The sequence below is a fragment of the Rhinoderma darwinii genome, chromosome 8 (assembly GCF_050947455.1).
Source record: "Rhinoderma darwinii isolate aRhiDar2 chromosome 8, aRhiDar2.hap1, whole genome shotgun sequence".
NCBI classification, from domain to species: domain Eukaryota; kingdom Metazoa; phylum Chordata; class Amphibia; order Anura; family Rhinodermatidae; genus Rhinoderma; species Rhinoderma darwinii.
Window position 1 is genome coordinate 119,705,074 of NC_134694.1, and position 22,002 is coordinate 119,727,075.

General features: G+C 40.5%; 1 long non-coding RNA gene across 1 annotated transcript in view; it reads left to right on the forward strand.

Moving 5' to 3' along the window:
* Positions 1-22,002, forward strand: part of LOC142659960 (uncharacterized) — a 571,922-nt gene that overhangs the window by 249,409 nt on the left and 300,511 nt on the right. The window lies entirely within an intron of this gene.

The window sequence follows — 22,002 nt, forward strand, 5'->3', positions numbered from 1 at the left end:
TTGCTAACTTTTTCTTCTACAGATCGGGTATTGAATGTCCTGGCGGTGCTGATCGCTAAGAGAGAGCAGCGCTTCAATATGCACTTGGAGACGCTGATCACCAGGAGACAGAGCGGTGCTGTATTTTGTGCTTGCCAAATGTTCAGCAGCGGCAAACAAAATGAAGTACTGCTCTCTCTCCTGGTGATCAGCACCGCCAAGCGCCTTATGAAGGGCTGTGTTTGCAGTGCCCTTAGGCACATAACGGCTCTGGACACTAAGAGATAGAAGTGTGCCAGCAAACCATGCCCAAAGTGCCGGATGTGACACTGGTGCCAAAGGTATCTGACCCCTGCAGTACGACTTAGCGTTTAGGGGTACTTATTTCTCTCATCCAAAGTGCTGGATATATAGAGGTAAGAAAATAAATACATTTTGTCCAAATGTAATCATAAATTCATGCAGTGGGAACAAAGACACAGTGTTTTATTGTAAATCAGTGGACGGCACAATATAAAAGGATACAATTTAAAATCCTAAATTCTAATAACTTTTGTAGGTATATTGTAACAATACATATAGTTAAATGTATAATAACTTTGGCTCTGCATAATGACAATGTATGTACATTTACTATCTACACACTATGTGCAGGAAATAAAGTCTTAAAATAAAGAGTGCTGGGTTCCGTCAGACCTTCCCGTCAGCGGAACCCATGAACGGAATCCAAACTAAAACTATAGGTTTCCATTTGCATCACCATTGAAACCAAATGGATTTAATTTGTCACCGTTGTTTAAAGGGTTCCGTCGTTTTGATGGAATCAGTACCGTTGTCGACTATTCATTTTGTCAAAACGACGGAACCCTTAATTTGCACTGGATCCGTCACCATTGAAATCAATGGTGACGCCAACGGAAACCTATTATTTACATTTGTTTCAATTTGGATTCCGTTCATGGGATCCTCTGACGGAAAGCTCCGACGGAATCCATGAACAGAGTCCCAACGCCGATGTGAACGAAGCCTTAGATGCACCCAATTTATTTAGAGACCTCTTAATAAATAAAGCGCATCTATGGCCATCTGAGCGCCAGAAAGTCAAATCTACACCAGCTAGATTTGCTCTATAATTTCCACCACTTTCTGGTGCAAATTATAGTACCTCTTTCGGGAAAGGGTGACCCTGCCTTTCAGCAAAGCCCGGCTCACTTTTCAAAAAAACGCCGTAAAAAAATAAAAAGTTGCAAAATTGTGTTGCGAAATGTGAATTTGGTTTGATAAATTCTCTCTATGTCTTCTCTTTATTTATTTGGAATTTTGGCAGCAATTTTTTAAATATGTTTAAGTATTATTTTCTACAAATTAACGATACAATAGAATAAAAACAACGTTTCAATAGCGTCATAATTAGAAGTTACTGCAAATAAGTTAATTTGCAGAATAAAAAGTTAGAAGCACATATTAGCAGGTAGCTCAATGTGGAAAATAATCCTACAGTGTTGTATCAAAAACACAGCCGCACGGAGACAACAAGCTCTTTGGTAGCATCTTTGCAATAAAAGGTAAGCTGTAAGATATGTTGATCCTGCATATGTTAACAATGCATAATAAAACTCCAGCAAGAGATAAATGTTTTATTAGACAGTCTTGTAAATCTACGGTAAACATTTGTTCAGCTGCTTTCTTTGTTCGAGAAGAAAGCTGGTAATATGTGAGAAATGCTGGAGAAAACTGCAAGATGACATCACCAGGAAGCTACATTGAGTAAAAAAAAAGATACAACATAATAAAAAGAGACATAAAAAATAAAAAAAAAAAAGCAAAAAGTAACCTGTGAAGAATTAAAAAAATAAAAAATAGTGTCAGCCGCAAAGAGCAGAGCAAGCGTTTCGTTTTTGAAGTTCATCACCCAGTCGTTGACTACAAGTCTTTTGGTGAAAATGTCCATTCCAAGTTATAACATTCAATTCTCAGGCAACAATAAGAACATAAAATGGACAGAGGCTTACACAAAGGCACAGCTGCGTACATGCCACCGGGTCTCACACCATTGCAATAGTCTTGTTAAACTCCATTGTGGAAAGCTGAAAGACTCGAGCTCAGAAGAACTTAACACAGAATGATAGCTCGAATTTGGCTAATAATATAAGAAGTCCAACAATGAAAAGAAAATCAAAAAATGTAAAAAATAAATAAAGCTTTTATATCCTTTAAATAAGAGGCCTGTTTAGTTTTATTCCGAGTAAAAAGTCCTGAAATTGCTCGCTGATCATCTAGATTGCTCTTTGGAATCAAGTATCATATTCATGTTTTAAATTCATTTTTCAGAACTGTGTGAAATAGGAGCTTTGAAGTAGTGTATGAAAAATTCAATCACAGGCAAAAGGCAAAGAGAAGAACAAAAACTGCCAATGTACAGAAGAAAATGATCTGAATGGTTGCCAGATATGGACTGCCAGATGATGATAGAAAGATACTTATAATATATTCCAGCAAAAGTATATATGGAATGTAGGACATCTATACTTCTACCGAGGGAACCATGCTATTTATGTAGCCGCCTAATAGTATATATATATATATATATATATATATATATATATATATATATATATATATATATATATATAATATTATTCTTTTTTAGGGGGGTTGGTCTTAAAGAGGATCTGTCACTAGCTTAGTAATACCCTATCTCCTAGCTAATCTAATAGGCGCTGTCACACTGATAATACTAGTGAAAATTGTGTCCCAAAACGTTTATTATTTTAAAAGTTATGAGCTTTTTTCCAAATATGTAAACGAGCCTTGACAAATGTGTGTCACCACCAGCGATTCTCCTGGGGTGGAGACATCTTAACAACCTCTGACACTCTCCAATCAGCATGAAGCTGCTTCACACAGTGTGAGAGACTGAGGCTGGAGGGACGGGGATCACTTCAAATAGCCATATATCAGGCTGTGGACCACCTAGAACAGCGGTTCTGGTGGCATATGAAAGAGGAGATTCTAATATTTCATATAACATCTAGATGTGAAACAGCCAGAGATATGACCCATCGAAAACACAGTGGAATAGAAGCTGTATACTGTAAGAACACGCTGTGTTGCTGGGCAGGTTAGGGGGAGAAGCTGTATGAGGATTGGACAGCGTCATACAGAAAACATTACACCGCCCAGAGTGAAAAGAAAAAGTCCCCTCCCATTTGGCAAGTATAGCCAAATTAGCATATTTAGAAAAATACTCATAACTTTGAAAATAAGAAATGTTTTTTTTAAATAAAAAAAATCCCACTGTAGTTATCAGCATCATAGCGTTTATTAGATTAGCTAGGACATAGGGAATTAATAAACTAGTCACAGACACTCTTTAAGACTGAAATACATTGTAGAAGGCTTATTTTGAAGCTTTTATATATTAGGGAAAAGGTTTAAACAGCTATTTCATACACACAGTATGGGACTGGGGTCCCTTGGACCCACCAGAGGAAATGATTCTGAGGGCCCACCCGGGAGTGTAGCTATGGGGGATAGAGAGGTGGCCCAAAATATTCTTTGCCTCATAAGAAGACATCAGTATTAGATATGGCACATGGTAGGTTGGGGCTCTGTTCCAGATTTTACATTATGGGTCAGGAGCTTCAAGTTACACCTCTGGACTTGTCCTCCATCTATACAGAATATATGCAGGTCCATCCTATACTATGTTGAAATCACCAAGGTCATATCATTAAAGGCTATCTCCACTTTGCATAATCCATACTTGTTTGAAGGTCCCTTGACAATAAGCTGATAACAAGAAGAATCCTGTGGCTGGGACCCCCAGTGATCAACTAATCAGTGGGGAAACCTGACAGTAAGTGCTCAATTTCCCTGCAACACTTCTATAGGGGAAACTAAGAATTACACAGTGTCCATTCATATCAATGTGTTGTCTGTGTAATGCAGGACAGGACAGGTCCTCCAGAGGCGCCCTTTATAACCGCTCTCCAATGTGGCCCAGATATGAGGACCCTAAACAGGGGAATGTAAACAAATGCTTGGACAACCCATATTATACATATTATTTTTTCCATATTTATTTAAATGTATCAAAGCGGTATTCCGTGAATCGACAATTATCACCTATCCACAGAATAGGTGATAAATGTCTGATTGCTGGTTCCTCCTTAATGCACCCCCCTTAGTGAGGAGGAGCTTGAATGGAGCAGCAGTCAAGTATGCACCCTACCACTTTATTCAATGTCTATGGGACTGACGGAAATAGCTGAGCACTGTCCTTAGTTGTCTCTGTCACTCCAATAGACTTTGAATGTAGTGGCACCACACATGCTCAACTGCTGCTCCCATTCAAGTGATCGGTGGGGGTCCCAGCATTGGGGCACCGAGCGATTAGACATGTATCACCTTTTCTCTGGATAGGAAATAAATGTTGATCTTGGGACAACCTCTTTAATTATAAAGATGTATTCTCATCATAAAAATATTACTAGGATCTTGAGATTTAAGCGGCTGATTTGCAATCCTCTTCTCATTTAAAGCTCCTGGCTACCGGCTGTACAGGGAATTGGAGCTTGGCATATTCAGGGGGTTTTGAGGGGGCTCAACATAGGGAGTGATCTCAACATAGGGAGTTTACCTGTATAAGGCGCCACATAGTAAACAGCTTAGTATAGTGGAATTAATTAATTCACACCTGGTTGATTCTTTATAGTTCTATAAATATAGGTCTGGCTGGTCTTCACCTCAGTACTTCTCCAAAGAATCTGTGGGCGAAACGCGCATTGAGTTCTAAAGAGGGTTTTACACTGGGCAATTAACGGGCAAACGATCGTTCATATAACGCTCGTTGCCGATAATTTCTCTGTGTAAATAGGGCAGCAATCAGCAGATGAACAAGCTCGTTCATCTGCTGATCGTATCGTTCTAAAAAAGTAAAATATTATCATTGTCGGCAGCACATCTTGGTGTGTAAATGTAATGTAGAAAAACAAAAGAGGAGAACCTCCAGCTCACCTTGTAAGTACAAATTGATGTACTGTAGACTTCGCACGGATCCTCGCGTCGGCACGCGTTGTATGAGTTTCAAGAGAAAGAGGTTTTGGATCCAGCGTAGCTGTAACTAAAAAGGAACTCGTTCCAAGTTTAATGAAAAAATATATCCATTTAAAAGAGGTCAATCGAAATGATGTCCTCAGGTGCTGGGAGAGAAGTAGGAAATGAAGGAAGCCTACGCGTTTCAAACGCTAGCTGCGTTCTTAGTCATGGCTGGGATGAACTGACTGCCATGTATTGGTATCTTTATATATAGCAGGTCTTAATTGAATTCAGGTGTGGGCACTTTCCCTGTACAGGAGCCGGAAGCGCTAAGAATGGGCGCTCGCCACGCTCTAATGTACCTTGAGAATAATTATTGTAACTTTTATTAGGGGATCAGAAATAAGTAGGTAGTATAAACCTATAGGTTATTTTGTCATTTTTATTTTTATTTGTGGAGCGAGAAGCGCTGCGTAGTGGCATAACTGTTTGTGATTTTTGTTTCCGTGGAGACTAGAGTCACTTCCGGTTGAATTTATATGTTGTTAATTTGCGTTTCAGGGTCATGTGGACCTGTTGGAACGCAAACCGGAAGTGGTGCCATTCGTAGACGCCGATGCTCAAATTTCCTTCTACATTGAACCCTAATTGTGAGTATATTCTTTTTATTTTATTGTGTGCAATTATCGATAGTAAATATAGGGGAGTGCCTATCCTCCTAGATAGCTTTGGAGGTGCTATATGTTTATAAGAATATGAGACAATATATAGACCCAATTTCAAATATACTTATAATGCCTCTTTCCATAAAAAATAGAAGAAGAAAGAGAGAAGTAGGGAAAAAATATATATATATATAAATGGAGGAATCACTGAAAACAGTAACATTAGTACCATTGCTGGTAATTAGTTGAAAACTTTATGTAATCTTAAATAATGTTGGTAATGGTTTGTCTTAATAAGTGAATTATGTCTTCCCCATACTTTTTGTGGGTGTCTCGAGCTTCTACCGTTTCTGGGCAAAGTATATGTTTATAATGGTTTGTCAGTTTGAAGATTTCGGTGTATGAACCAAATAAAATTAAAGATAAGAGAACCGTTAGAGTCGGTATACGATATAGAAAAATGGGGGGGGGTAGTGAGCTAAAAACTTGAATCTGGGCAGAGATTGAGTTTCTGACCTTTGGATCAAGAAAAAGGCTGAAAAAATAAATAAATTTTAATGGTTATTATGAAAAATAAGAGTGAACTTTAAAAAACCGAGAACCGGAAAAATGGAGAACATTTAATTAAACCAAATTGGTGATGTCTTTTTCAGTGGTTTATTTATATGAGAGCCTCTTGAAACAGGTTGAGAGGGACCCTAGACGGAACATATATTTTTGTCTGTGTAACAAATATGGGATTTAAGGGAATATAAATATAAAGATGTTTTTAGCTTTATGGACAATCTTACAAATACGGATAAATCTTGTCATATTAAATTGTAATTGGTTTAAACTAATCAGATGACAAATGATTAGATGAGTTGGTGGCTTTATTTCATCTTAAACCATGTTTAAATTTAGGCTAGTTATAGTCGAATATCTGTTATACACCTATCAAATTTGAAAAATGATTTATACGATTGTTGTGAACTTGATACTTTTTGTATGTTAATAGTGGAACATGAGTTCCTTTTTTAAATTCAGACCATTGGGGACTCTAGTGTTGAGTCTAAATATCCAGAAAGCCTCTCTCTGGTAGACTTTATGCTGAAGGTCACCACCTCTTTTTGGGGGGTGTACTTTTTCTATAGCATAGCATATAAATGATTTTATAGTTCTGTTGTGACATGATATAAAGTGTTTTGCCACATTCGATATATTACAAATATTGGGGTTCCTTATATAGCCTAGATGTTCCAGGATGCGGGTTTTAAATTTTCTGCTAGTACAGCCTATGTATTTTAAGCTGCATATGGTACACTCAATAACATAGACTACCGAGGTAGTGTTACAGTTGATGTAATTCTGTATTTTAAACGTTTCGGAATTATTTGAGTTTGAAAAGGATTTAGTAGGCTGAACTATATTGCATGTTTTACATGGGTGTTGACCACATCTGTAAAAGCCCTTATTTTCTAACCAGGTTGTTGTATTCTTTTCTTCTGACACAAATAGAGACGGGGAAAGGATGTTACCCAGTGTGGGTGCTTTTCGTGCCACTATTTTACAGCCTCCTTGTAGAATGGACCGTAGGCCATCGTCTTCCGTCAGGATAGGTAAATACTTGTTTATAATTTGTTTAATTTCCTTAAACTGGTTACTTTGTTGTAATACTAGGACTGGTGTGTTAGGGTCTAGTTTTTTCTTTTTGCGAGACTGTTCGAGGAGATCAACTCTGGGGACTCTTGTGGTGATATGATTGGCCCGGTTGAGAGACCATGTTGGATAACCCCTGTTTTTTAGTCTTAATTGTATTTGTTGTTGTTCTTCTGTATATTGTTCCTCTGAGCTGCAATTTCTTCTTGCTCTATACATTTCACCAACTGGGATGGCCATGATAGTTTTCTTTGCATGATTACTACTGGCATGTAGTATGGTATTGGCAGTAGTGGGCTTACGGAAGGTTTTAGTTTGTATAATAGACCCGATTTTCCCCTCCAATACTAAATCTAGAAATGTTATTGTGGTTCTGTCAAAATTATGGGTGAAATGTAAATTGTATGGGTTACAATTCAAAAAATCAATGAATTTTTGAATGTTTGAGATGTCGCCCCTCCATATAAATAGGAGGTCGTCAATATATCTACCAAACCATGCTATGTTGTGTCCAAATGGGTTATTAGTTGAAAAAATATACTGTTCCTCCCACCAAGCCATGGTTAGATTGGCTATTGATGGGGAGAATTTTGCTCCCATTGATACCCCTCTTAATTGTAAGTAGAATTTGTCATTAAACTGAAAATAATTATTTGTCATCAAAAACATAAGGATGTCTAGTATATAATTTTGAAAGTTTTTGGTGAAAGTGCTGTACATGGCTAAATGGTGTGTTAGTGCAGCATATGCAGTTTGATGGGGAATGCTAGTATAGAGTGCAACAACGTCACAGGTAAGCCATACATCATTTTCATTCCATACTCTATTCTGAAAAAAAGATAAAACATCTTTGGTATCTTTTATGAACCCTGGTGTTCTTTGGGCTAGAGGTTGAAGTACCGTGTCTAGCCACTCTGACAGTCTTTCCAACAATGAGCCTATCCCCGAGACAATCGGACGCATGGGTGGTGGGACCTGATTTTTATGTGTTTTGGGGAGAGCATGAAAAATAGGTGTGATTGGTTGTTCCACAAAGATGTAATCTGCTTGTTTCTGATTGATATGTCCTTCTCTAACGCCCTCGTTTAATAAATTTTTCATCTTGTTCTGAATTTTTGTTGTGGGATTATTGTCGAGACATCTGTAGGTGTTCTCATCCGATAAAAGGTTTAGGATGGAGTTTTTATAATCAGACTTGTTCATTACAGTTATTCCACCACCTTTGTCAGACATTTTGATGGTTATTTCTTTATTATTTCTGAGCGTTTTTACTGCGTTTTTTAGACGGAGGGGAAGATTCTGTTCAATTTTGGTTTGTTTGATCTTATCAGATAGATTTTGAAGTTCTTTTTCTACAATCGTCTGGAAACGGTCCATAGACTCTGTCCTTGATTGTTTAGGATAATATTTGGGGTTGGTTATGTGGAAATCAATGTTGTTATCTGTGAGTATGTCCGGATCCTCTGTACGTAGGCTGTCTAGGCAAACCATGGTTTGTAACTCTTCAAATGACAGATCTTTTGATACTTGGTAACACTCTCGGTTAGATTTTTTAGGGAATTCCATTGGTGTATTTGTTGGTAGAGATGGAGGTGATAGTAGTGTGTTTTCTTCTTCTAGATTCTCAGGAGTATCATGTTCTTGTGTAAGAAAATGTCTTTTGACGGTTAAATTCCTGATAAATTTATTTACGTCAAGAAGGGTAGTGAAAGGGTCGAAGTTATTGTTAGGAGCAAAATTCAGTCCCAGTGACAGTGCTTCAATTTGAGATGATGTGAGCATAGTAGATGATAGATTGGTGACGTTCAGATCTACACTTGAAATTTGCGGGACCGGAGGTGGCGGCTCAGGACCTGATCTTGTCGGTCTATGTTTCTTGCCGCCCCTCCTTCTTCGTTTTTTGACATAGACTGGCTGGCATCTTGTCTGTAGTTGAATTTTGTACGTGTCCCGGTGGAATCATCCTCAGAGAGTCCATCATATGAATCTGGCTCTGTGGAGCTGAAGCTTACTCTGTGGAGTATGTCTCTTTGTTTTTTGCGTTGATTTCGTTGTTTGAGAATGGGTTTAGGTCGACTCCTGTTTCTGTCTCTATTATTCCAGTTATAGACTTCATTAGAACTGTAATCTCTTGTATCTCTTTGAAACTTTGATTTTTTCGTTTCTGCTATTGCTCGGTCAAGTTTGTCTATGTATTGGGAGGTGCGAGTCTCAAGGCTTACAAGGTCTGGTGAGCTGGGAAAACTGTCTATTTTGCATTTCGTTTCAGAAATTTTTGCTTCCAGTTCTGTTAATTTAATTTTTTCTTGTTCTGTGATTAACATCATGAGTTTTATAGAACAGTCTGATAGAGTTTTGTTCCATTCTTCATTGAAAGTTTCTGAATAATTAAAGGAGGGTATTTTCCTTAGCCTTAGGCCTCTTGGAATCATGTTCTTACTTATATAGTTATTCAAGGTGGTTAAATCCCACCAAATTTTGGCTTGTTGGGCCATATCTTTTTCGAGACTGTGGAACAAATTTTCCAGGTCCTGGTCTTGTATATTCATGTTATTTGGGTTTCCAAACACTTTTGCGGCCATTTGGGCTCTAGTGAGAGGTATTTCTTGAGTCATTTTAATGCTTGAGTTTGGTTTTTTCTCCCCACTGATATTGTCTCCAGTTGAAATGTGGGTGATTTAAAATCAAAGATAGAAAGTTTTTAGCCACTGTATTAACTTTGTACAGAAGTTTACGTTATTGCTTATCCTTGTAAATGGCTCACATATGAGGGTCTCTCCTGCAGCACTGTTGTACGCAAATGTATTAATGCGTTTATAGTTCAAAGGAAGAAGTGATATATATACATATATAGATTTCCAGTAAATGGTGAGCACGTGAGGTACGTGGCCGAAGTATATGTAGAAAAACAAAAGAGGAGAACCTCCAGCTCACCTTGTAAGTACAAATTGATGTACTGTAGACTTCGCACGGATCCTCGCGTCGGCACGCGTTGTATGAGTTTCAAGAGAAAGAGGTTTTGGATCCAGCGTAGCTGTAACTAAAAAGGAACTCGTTCCAAGTTTAATGAAAAAATATATCCATTTAAAAGAGGTCAATCGAAATGATGTCCTCAGGTGCTGGGAGAGAAGTAGGAAATGAAGGAAGCCTACGCGTTTCAAACGCTAGCTGCGTTCTTAGTCATGGCTGGGATGAACTGACTGCCATGTATTGGTATCTTTATATATAGCAGGTCTTAATTGAATTCAGGTGTGGGCACTTTCCCTGTACAGGAGCCGGAAGCGCTAAGAATGGGCGCTCGCCACGCTCTAATGTACCTTGAGAATAATTATTGTAACTTTTATTAGGGGATCAGAAATAAGTAGGTAGTATAAACCTATAGGTTATTTTGTCATTTTTATTTTTATTTGTGGAGCGAGAAGCGCTGCGTAGTGGCATAACTGTTTGTGATTTTTGTTTCCGTGGAGACTAGAGTCACTTCCGGTTGAATTTATATGTTGTTAATTTGCGTTTCAGGGTCATGTGGACCTGTTGGAACGCAAACCGGAAGTGGTGCCATTCGTAGACGCCGATGCTCAAATTTCCTTCTACATTGAACCCTAATTGTGAGTATATTCTTTTTATTTTATTGTGTGCAATTATCGATAGTAAATATAGGGGAGTGCCTATCCTCCTAGATAGCTTTGGAGGTGCTATATGTTTATAAGAATATGAGACAATATATAGACCCAATTTCAAATATACTTATAATGCCTCTTTCCATAAAAAATAGAAGAAGAAAGAGAGAAGTAGGGAAAAAATATATATATATAAATGGAGGAATCACTGAAAACAGTAACATTAGTACCATTGCTGGTAATTAGTTGAAAACTTTATGTAATCTTAAATAATGTTGGTAATGGTTTGTCTTAATAAGTGAATTATGTCTTCCCCATACTTTTTGTGGGTGTCTCGAGCTTCTACCGTTTCTGGGCAAAGTATATGTTTATAATGGTTTGTCAGTTTGAAGATTTCGGTGTATGAACCAAATAAAATTAAAGATAAGAGAACCGTTAGAGTCGGTATACGATATAGAAAAATGGGGGGGGGGTAGTGAGCTAAAAACTTGAATCTGGGCAGAGATTGAGTTTCTGACCTTTGGATCAAGAAAAAGGCTGAAAAAATAAATAAATTTTAATGGTTATTATGAAAAATAAGAGTGAACTTTAAAAAACCGAGAACCGGAAAAATGGAGAACATTTAATTAAACCAAATTGGTGATGTCTTTTTCAGTGGTTTATTTATATGAGAGCCTCTTGAAACAGGTTGAGAGGGACCCTAGACGGAACATATATTTTTGTCTGTGTAACAAATATGGGATTTAAGGGAATATAAATATAAAGATGTTTTTAGCTTTATGGACAATCTTACAAATACGGATAAATCTTGTCATATTAAATTGTAATTGGTTTAAACTAATCAGATGACAAATGATTAGATGAGTTGGTGGCTTTATTTCATCTTAAACCATGTTTAAATTTAGGCTAGTTATAGTCGAATATCTGTTATACACCTATCAAATTTGAAAAATGATTTATACGATTGTTGTGAACTTGATACTTTTTGTATGTTAATAGTGGAACATGAGTTCCTTTTTTAAATTCAGACCATTGGGGACTCTAGTGTTGAGTCTAAATATCCAGAAAGCCTCTCTCTGGTAGACTTTATGCTGAAGGTCACCACCTCTTTTTGGGGGGTGTACTTTTTCTATAGCATAGCATATAAATGATTTTATAGTTCTGTTGTGACATGATATAAAGTGTTTTGCCACATTCGATATATTACAAATATTGGGGTTCCTTATATAGCCTAGATGTTCCAGGATGCGGGTTTTAAATTTTCTGCTAGTACAGCCTATGTATTTTAAGCTGCATATGGTACACTCAATAACATAGACTACCGAGGTAGTGTTACAGTTGATGTAATTCTGTATTTTAAACGTTTCGGAATTATTTGAGTTTGAAAAGGATTTAGTAGGCTGAACTATATTGCATGTTTTACATGGGTGTTGACCACATCTGTAAAAGCCCTTATTTTCTAACCAGGTTGTTGTATTCTTTTCTTCTGACACAAATAGAGACGGGGAAAGGATGTTACCCAGTGTGGGTGCTTTTCGTGCCACTATTTTACAGCCTCCTTGTAGAATGGACCGTAGGCCATCGTCTTCCGTCAGGATAGGTAAATACTTGTTTATAATTTGTTTAATTTCCTTAAACTGGTTACTTTGTTGTAATACTAGGACTGGTGTGTTAGGGTCTAGTTTTTTCTTTTTGCGAGACTGTTCGAGGAGATCAACTCTGGGGACTCTTGTGGTGATATGATTGGCCCGGTTGAGAGACCATGTTGGATAACCCCTGTTTTTTAGTCTTAATTGTATTTGTTGTTGTTCTTCTGTATATTGTTCCTCTGAGCTGCAATTTCTTCTTGCTCTATACATTTCACCAACTGGGATGGCCATGATAGTTTTCTTTGCATGATTACTACTGGCATGTAGTATGGTATTGGCAGTAGTGGGCTTACGGAAGGTTTTAGTTTGTATAATAGACCCGATTTTCCCCTCCAATACTAAATCTAGAAATGTTATTGTGGTTCTGTCAAAATTATGGGTGAAATGTAAATTGTATGGGTTACAATTCAAAAAATCAATGAATTTTTGAATGTTTGAGATGTCGCCCCTCCATATAAATAGGAGGTCGTCAATATATCTACCAAACCATGCTATGTTGTGTCCAAATGGGTTATTAGTTGAAAAAATATACTGTTCCTCCCACCAAGCCATGGTTAGATTGGCTATTGATGGGGAGAATTTTGCTCCCATTGATACCCCTCTTAATTGTAAGTAGAATTTGTCATTAAACTGAAAATAATTATTTGTCATCAAAAACATAAGGATGTCTAGTATATAATTTTGAAAGTTTTTGGTGAAAGTGCTGTACATGGCTAAATGGTGTGTTAGTGCAGCATATGCAGTTTGATGGGGAATGCTAGTATAGAGTGCAACAACGTCACAGGTAAGCCATACATCATTTTCATTCCATACTCTATTCTGAAAAAAAGATAAAACATCTTTGGTATCTTTTATGAACCCTGGTGTTCTTTGGGCTAGAGGTTGAAGTACCGTGTCTAGCCACTCTGACAGTCTTTCCAACAATGAGCCTATCCCCGAGACAATCGGACGCATGGGTGGTGGGACCTGATTTTTATGTGTTTTGGGGAGAGCATGAAAAATAGGTGTGATTGGTTGTTCCACAAAGATGTAATCTGCTTGTTTCTGATTGATATGTCCTTCTCTAACGCCCTCGTTTAATAAATTTTTCATCTTGTTCTGAATTTTTGTTGTGGGATTATTGTCGAGACATCTGTAGGTGTTCTCATCCGATAACCTGAAACGCAAATTAACAACATATAAATTCAACCGGAAGTGACTCTAGTCTCCACGGAAACAAAAATCACAAACAGTTATGCCACTACGCAGCGCTTCTCGCTCCACAAATAAAAATAAAAATGACAAAATAACCTATAGGTTTATACTACCTACTTATTTCTGATCCCCTAATAAAAGTTACAATAATTATTCTCAAGGTACATTAGAGCGTGGCGAGCGCCCATTCTTAGCGCTTCCGGCTCCTGTACAGGGAAAGTGCCCACACCTGAATTCAATTAAGACCTGCTATATATAAAGATACCAATACATGGCAGTCAGTTCATCCCAGCCATGACTAAGAACGCAGCTAGCGTTTGAAACGCGTAGGCTTCCTTCATTTCCTACTTCTCTCCCAGCACCTGAGGACATCATTTCGATTGACCTCTTTTAAATGGATATATTTTTTCATTAAACTTGGAACGAGTTCCTTTTTAGTTACAGCTACGCTGGATCCAAAACCTCTTTCTCTTGAAACTGTGTAAATGTAATGACGGGGAAGGGAGACAGACAAGTGAGCCCTAAGTCCCTGCCTACTTGCAACGGCCCGTGCTAGGCGATGGCGTACAACTGGGCGACGGTCCCTACGCTCAATAAGTGCACGACAGACAAACAGACAAGGGTACACAGAAGCAGAGGGAAATGGGGCAGTTGCCCACGGCAACACTGTGAGCAACAAGAGTAGTGAACGAGCCGAGTAAAACCAGGAGTGTACAAGGTACCAAACGCAGAGCAGGAGAGTAGTGAATGAGCCGAGTCAAACCAGGAGTGTACGAGGTACCAAACGCAGAGCAGGAGAGTAGTCAGTAAGCCAGGGTCAATATGAAGCAGGGACAAATAGTTCAAGCAGCAGCAGCAGAGCTAGGAAACAGGAGAATTACAGGCAAAGGAGGAGAGGAAGTGAAGGTATAAATAGACAGAGGGTGGGAGCTAGCTCCGTCTGGCCAGGCTGTGATAGGCTCTCCCACTCCTCAGCCTCCCAGCCTGATTGGTAGAAGGAGGGGTCACTCGATCATACTTAGGAGCAGGTGCAGACTGACTAACCACGGGCGTCGACACAGAAGCTGTGTCTGGCAGATCCTTTACAGTACCCCCCCTTTTATGAGGGGCCACTGGACCCTTTCTAGGTGGACCTGGCTTATTGGGGAACCGAAGATGGAACCTCCTGAGCAATACTGCAGCGTAAACATCCCGGGCGGGTACCCAAGTCCTCTCCTCAGGCCCGTATCCTCTCCAATGGACCAGGTACTGGAGAGAGCCTTGGACCATCCTGCTGTCCACAATCTTGGCCACCTCGAATTCTACCCCTTCAGGGGTGAGAACAGGGACCGGAGGTTTCTTCGAAAGAGCCAAGGACGGGGAGAAGGGTTTCAGGAGGGAGGCATGAAACACGTTGTGTATTCGAAAAGGCGGGGGTAACTCCAGTCGGAAGGAGACAGGGTTAAGGACTTCAATGACCTTGTACAGCCCTATATACCAGGGAGCAAACTTTTTGGACGGGACTTTAAGGCGCAAATTTTTTGAAGACAGCCACACCAGATCCCCGACCACAAACAAGGGGTTAGCAGAACATCTTCTATCTGCCTGAGTCTTTTGTATGCTCTGGGACGCCTCTAGGTTCTTCTGAACCTGGGCCCAGACTGTGCACAGTTCCCGATGAACGACATCTACCTCAGGATTCTTGGAACCACCAGGTGAAATGGAGGAGAACCGTGGATTAAACCCAAAATTACAGAAAAACGGGGAGACCCCTGACGAGTTACTGACCCGGTTATTAAGGGAAAATTTGGCGAGGGAAATGAAGGAGACCCAATCATATTGACAGTCAGAGATAAAACACCTTAAATATTGTTCTAGAGACTGATTAGTCCTCTCAGTTTGGTCATTAGTTTCAGGATGGAAGGCAGAGGAGAAGGACAGATCAATCTCCAACTTTTTACAGAAGGCTCTCCAAAACAATGAAACAAATTGTACCCCTCTGTCAGAAACAATATTGACAGGAACCCCATGGAGACGCAGGATGTGTTTGACAAACAAGGTAGCTAACGTCTTAGCATTGGGTAGTTTCATGAGGGGCACAAAATGGCACATCTTACTGAAGCGGTCTACTACAACCCACACCACCGACTTGCCTTAAGATGGAGGCAAATCGGTGATAAAATCCATGGAGATATGGGTCCAAGGTCTCTGAGGAATGGGGAAAGAACATAGTAAGCCCGCTGGTCGGGTCCTGGGAGTCTTGGACCTAGGACAAATTTCACAAGCGGCGACGTAGGCCTTAACGTCTCTAAGCAACCCAGGCCACGAATAGTTTCTGGCAATGAGATGCTTGGTACCCAGGATGCCTGGATGGCCAGATAGTGCAGAGTCATGATTTTCCCTGAGTACCCTTAGCCGGAATTGCAGGGGAACAAACAGCTTGTTCTCAGGAAGGTTCCCGGGAGCTGAACCATGATCAGCCGCAATTTCGGAGACTAGGTCAGAATCAACAGAGGAAATTATTATACCCGGGGGCAAAACACAAGCAGGATCTTCCTCCAAAGGAGGGCTGGCCATGAAGCTACGCGACAGTAACTCAGCCTTAATATTTTTAGACCCAGCCCTATAGGTGACCAAAAAGTTGAATCTAGTAAAAAATAACGCCCATCGAGCTTGTCTCGGGTTTAGCCTCCGGGCAGATTCTAGGAAAACCGGATTCTTGTGGTCGGTAAGGACCGTTACCTGGTGCCTAGTTAAACAATTAGTGTATAGGTGATTAAACATTGTTCTAATTTTTTTTATTTTTTTCACGAGTCAGGAAATATTATAAATTAGATTCTAATTTATAATATTTCCCAGTGCTGGTCACTAGATGTAGCAATTCCCAAAATTGCAGCATTGCATGTGGTAAAGCAACCACATTGCTTTATGCTGCAAAATTTGGGAAAATTCACTCGCTCTAGTGAGCTCTCAGAATCCCCCCCTCCTTTATCCTGGCTAGTGCCGGGAGAAACGAGGGGATTGAACGGTCAAACCTCATACACTGTGTGTCGCCATTTTTTGAGCTAACACACAGTGTAGTAGGTTAACATACACTAGTAAACACACAGTAAAACACTTACATACACAGAAATCACTTACCTGCTCCAGTCGCCGCCGCTCCCTCTGGTCCGTCCGCTCCGTCTGCTACCGCCGCTCCAAGTGCACAAGTCCGGAAGCCGCGACCGGAAGTAGTAATCTTACTGTCCGGACGCGACTTCCGGTCTACAGGAAAATGGCGCCGGACAGCGCACAGTTCAACATGGACTGTGTGGGAGCGGCGCATGCGCCGTTCCCACACAGACGGCGTACACCATAGTGGATGGAACGGGCCCCATTCGCATTCACTATGGGACTGTAGCTGCCGTATTCCATGTCTGTATGTGTCGTTAATCGACACATACAGAAATGGAAAAAAAAATGGCAGCCCCCATAGGGAAGAAAAAGTTAAAAAATAAAAAAAAAGTAAAACACAAACACACAAATAAATATAAACGTTTTTAATAAAGCACTAAAATCAAACTGATGTAAAAAAAAATGTTTTCGTGACACTGTTCCTTTTATGGCTAAGAGTTCGCGGTTGCCGATATCATAGTTACTTTCAGTGGGCGAGAACTTCCTGGAGAAGTAGGCACAGGGACGGAGATGGGTGAAGGACCTGGTACCCTGGGACAAGACAGCACCCACTCCCAGCTCGGAGGCGTCAACCTCCACGATGAATGGCTCCATTTGGTTAGGCTGAATCAGCACTGGGGCCAAGATAAAGCACTTCTTAAGGACCTCAAAAGCCTGGACCGCCTCTGGAGGCCAGTGGAGGAGATCAGCACCTTTGCGAGTAAGATCCGTAAGAGGCTTAGCGATGACCGAGGAGTTACCAATAAATCTCCTGTAATAATTAGCAAACCCCAGGAAGCACTGTAACGCCTTCAGGGAGGCAGGTTGGACCCATTCCGCCACAGCCTGGACCTTGGCGGGGTCCATGCGGAATTCATGAGGAGTGAGGATTTGACCCAAAAATGGTATCTCCTGCACCCCAAACACACATTTTTCAATTTTAGCAAATAGTTTGTTTTCCCGAAGGGCCTGGAGCACCTTTCTGACATGCTCAATGTGGGAGGACCAGTCCTTGGAAAACACAAGTATGTCATCAAGGTACACTGCAAGAAATACCCCCAGGTAGTTTCTTAAAATCTCATTTATCAAATTCTGGAAGACCGCGGGAGCATTACACAACCCAAAGGGCATGACGAGGTATTCGAAATGACCTTCGGGCGTGTTAAACGCAGTCTTCCACTCATCCCCCTCTTTGATGCGGATAAGGTTATAAGCACCCCGTAAATCAAACTTAGAGAACCATTGGGCCCCCTGAACCTGATTGAAGAGATCAGGAATCAAAGGAAGGGGATACTGGTTCCTTACAGTGACCTTATTGAAGTTTCGGTAGTCAATGCACGGCCTAAGACAACCATCCTTCTTCCCTACAAAGAAGAAGCCAGCACCTACCGGAGAAGTAGAGGGGCGAATGTAACCCTTGGCCAGGCATTCCTGGATATACTCTCTCATGGCCTCACGTTCGTGACAAGAGAGATTAAATATCCTACCCTTAGGGAGCTTAGCTCCTGGTACCAAATCGATTGCGCAATCGTATACTCTATGAGGAGGTAACACTTCGGAGGCCTTTTTAGAAAAAACATCAGCAAAGTCCTGAATAAACTCAGGTAGCGTGTTCACCACCTCAGGGAGAGAAATAAAATTAACAGAAAAAACATGGCGTCATGCATTCATTACCCCATTTGGTAAGATCCCCAGTATTCCAATTGAACGTGGGATTATGCATCTGCAACCAGGGTAGGCCTAAAACCAAATCGGACGATAATCCCTGCATCACCAGTACAGAGCATTGCTCCAAATGCATGGAGCCAACAAGGAGTTCAAAAACAGGGGTACGCTGCGTAAAATAACCATTAGCAAGAGGAGTGGAGTCGATACCCACTACCGGGACAGGTTTAGGCAAGTCAATCAATTGCATAGCTAGAGACATAGCAAATTCCACAGACATAATATTAGCAAAAGACCCTGAATCCACTAAGGCACTGCCGGTAGTAGACCTACCACCAAAAGAGACCTGAAAGGGAAGCAAGATTTTATTAGGTTTCATATTTACGGGAAATACCTGTGCGCCCAAGTGACCTCCCCGATGATCACTTAGGCGCGGAAGTTTTCCGACTGCTTATTCTTTACGCCTAGGACAGTTGTTCACTTGATGCCCCACAGTAGAAGCAGAGACGATTCTTCCTGCGGAACTCTCTACGTTGTTGGGGAGACACAGAGGCCCCGAGTTGCATAGGTTAATCCGAGTTTTCCGTGGAAGAACGAAGCAACGGAACCTCGGGAGCCATCATGTGGGGGTCAGAGGAGAAAGCACCAAAACGTTCAAGTCGTCGTTCCCTGAGACGTCGGTCAAGACGTACCGCTAAAGCCATAACCTGATCTAGGGAGTCAGAAGAAAGATAGCTAACTAGCAGATTTTTAAGGGCGTTCGACAGACCCAACCTAAACTGGCACCTTAAGGCAGGGTCATTCCACCGAGAAGCTACACACCACTTCCTAAAATCAGAACAATACTCCTCAACAGGTCTCTTATCCTGACGTAAGGTCACCAACTGGTCTTTGTTTACCTTCCCACTGCTATGATGTACGTTATCAACATGTGACCAATCACTGGCCTCAGCCACCGCATACTTTACTGACATCATCACTGCAGCCAGTCATCGCTACTGAAATGGGGATACCTGTGGGGGGGGACCAGCGGAGCATCAAAAATGGAACTATAAGGCCCTGTTCACACAGAGTTTTTTGCAGGCAGAACAAATCTGCCTTACAATTCTTTCAGGAGTTTGGAGGAAGATTTTGACCTGCCTGCATCTTTTTGCCATGGTTTTCGATGCGCTCCTCGCCCGCCGATATTAAAGCTAATGCAAGGACTGCGGCATAAAATGCAGCGAAAAAACGCTCGGAAACTAGCGCGGCAGGTTTTTTTCAGCCTCCCATTGATATCAATGGGAGATCAAAGGCGAAACAACGACAAGAAAGGACATGCTTCTCTTTTTTCCCCGCGAGAGGCTAAAAGCCGCCCGGGGGAAAAAAACGCCTCTGCCTCCCATTTAAATAAATGGGGCGATTTTTTACTTTTTTGGCGCCGATTCCACGTCAAAATCAGTGCCAAAAAACTGTGGGTACAGAGGCCTAAGGGAGTTGTTTTACATTTTATTACCTTTTCTGCTGCCATTTTTTTTAAAAAAAATTTGTTACTCTTGGACAACCCCTTTAATTATATTTTGATTTTTTAAGTTAATTGAAATCTATTTATTTATTAATTTTAGAGTTTCACTCAGTTACAGTTTTTAGTTTTCTTACATGTCATTTTGTGGCGTCGTTCAGGATTTTCACTAACAACATAATTGATACCATTTATTGCAAATTACCAGAATCATTTGCATGCATCCCGTGCTGAATTGTCACATCTTCCTCTCTTATTTACTGGGCTGGATTTGTAGCACGGCTCTTGAATTTGGTTTATCAATCAATGAGGCTTTACCGCATATTTATTGTATTTCTTATTATCTGTCCTTACAATCTCCTTAACTATCGCCACCGAAACGATTATTCATATGATTTTTCCCTTTTAAACTGAGTAATAGCGGAATTCTGGGTCTTCTGCTAAATAAACAAGTCATGACTCTGAGAGAGACCAACGGGCCTCATCTATTATAGAATACATGTTGTCGATTAATCATGGATGCACAATATATGCAAACAGGGCTGGGAAGAGGGGGTAGATGGAGTGGGTGACCTTCTAGGGGGCCATGGAGTGGGAGGGACAAAATATATGGTTTTAAAAAATAAAGCTGCAACTTTCAACTTCTGTGATATTTTTTTTTTTTTTTTTTTAACTTTTTATTATAAAGTAAAACATCTATCAAAATTAATTCCACATCTCATTGCATCACGTTATAATCGGCTTCATTACCTATTATTGGTGCAGTAGTATGGCTTTATCTTCCAATGCATATCTGCAACCGGATTTGGGCCCGGTAATGGACCATCACCATGAAAAAAATGGAAACTGATAGAATGGGTAGAATCTGGTAACAAAACGGAGACAGACAAAAAAACATGAAATATAGTTATATATATTTTTTTTTCATTTTTTTGTTTCCCTTGAGATCATAGATCATGAGTCCCAAAGTGTAGTTATAATATTTAGCTATATAGTTCCCATTTTTTTTTAGATATAACATCATATTCTGCAGTTCTGTACACAGATTGTATTCAAGATAAAAGTGGGTCCTGATCACAGGAATTCCCTTCTATGACATTCATAAAGCATGTAAACCGCTTTAAAATGTGAGCATGTCATCTTTTTTTTTTATATATAAAAACAATGGTGATCTAGGGTAATGATGGGATCAGTAATAACATCCCTGGTGGTCTAGGGCACTGAAAGAGTTAATGGTAAAATCCCTAGTAATCTAAAGCAGTGAAAGGGTTAATGGTAACATCCCTGGTGGTCTAGGGAAGTAAAGGGGTTAATGGTAACATCCCTGGTGGTTTAGGGCAGTAATAGAGTTAATGGTAACATCCCTGGTGGTCTATGGCAGCAAAGGGGTTAATGGTAACATCCCTGGTGGTCTGGGGCAGTGAAAGTGTTAATGGTAACACCCCTGGTGGTCTAGGGCAGTAAAGGGGTTAATGGTAACTTCCCTGGTGGTTTAGGGCAGTGATAGGGTTAATGGTAACATCCCTGGTGGTCTATGGCAGTAAAGGGATTAATGGTAACATCCCTTGTGGTCTGGGGCAGTAAAAGGGTTAATGGTAACACCCCTGGTGGTCTAGTGCTGTCGCTGGAGACTGTTCAGGCCACTCACAAAGCAGCTGATCCAGCCAAAGAGACTCCGTGATTGGTTGATTGGGATGAAGCTGCAAAGGCAATATATGTCCGGCCCTATCATTGGCCCAGAGGTGTAGCTATAGGGGGTGCAGAGGTAACTGCTGCACCCAGGCCCGGTGGCTGAAGGGGCTCATATGCCCCTCTGCCACATATGAAGATCCCCCACTTTTCAATGGATCAGGGGTGTAACTATAGGGGTGTAGAGGTATCAGTCTTCCCAAGGGACTGGTCCCGGAGAGGTCTCATATTCC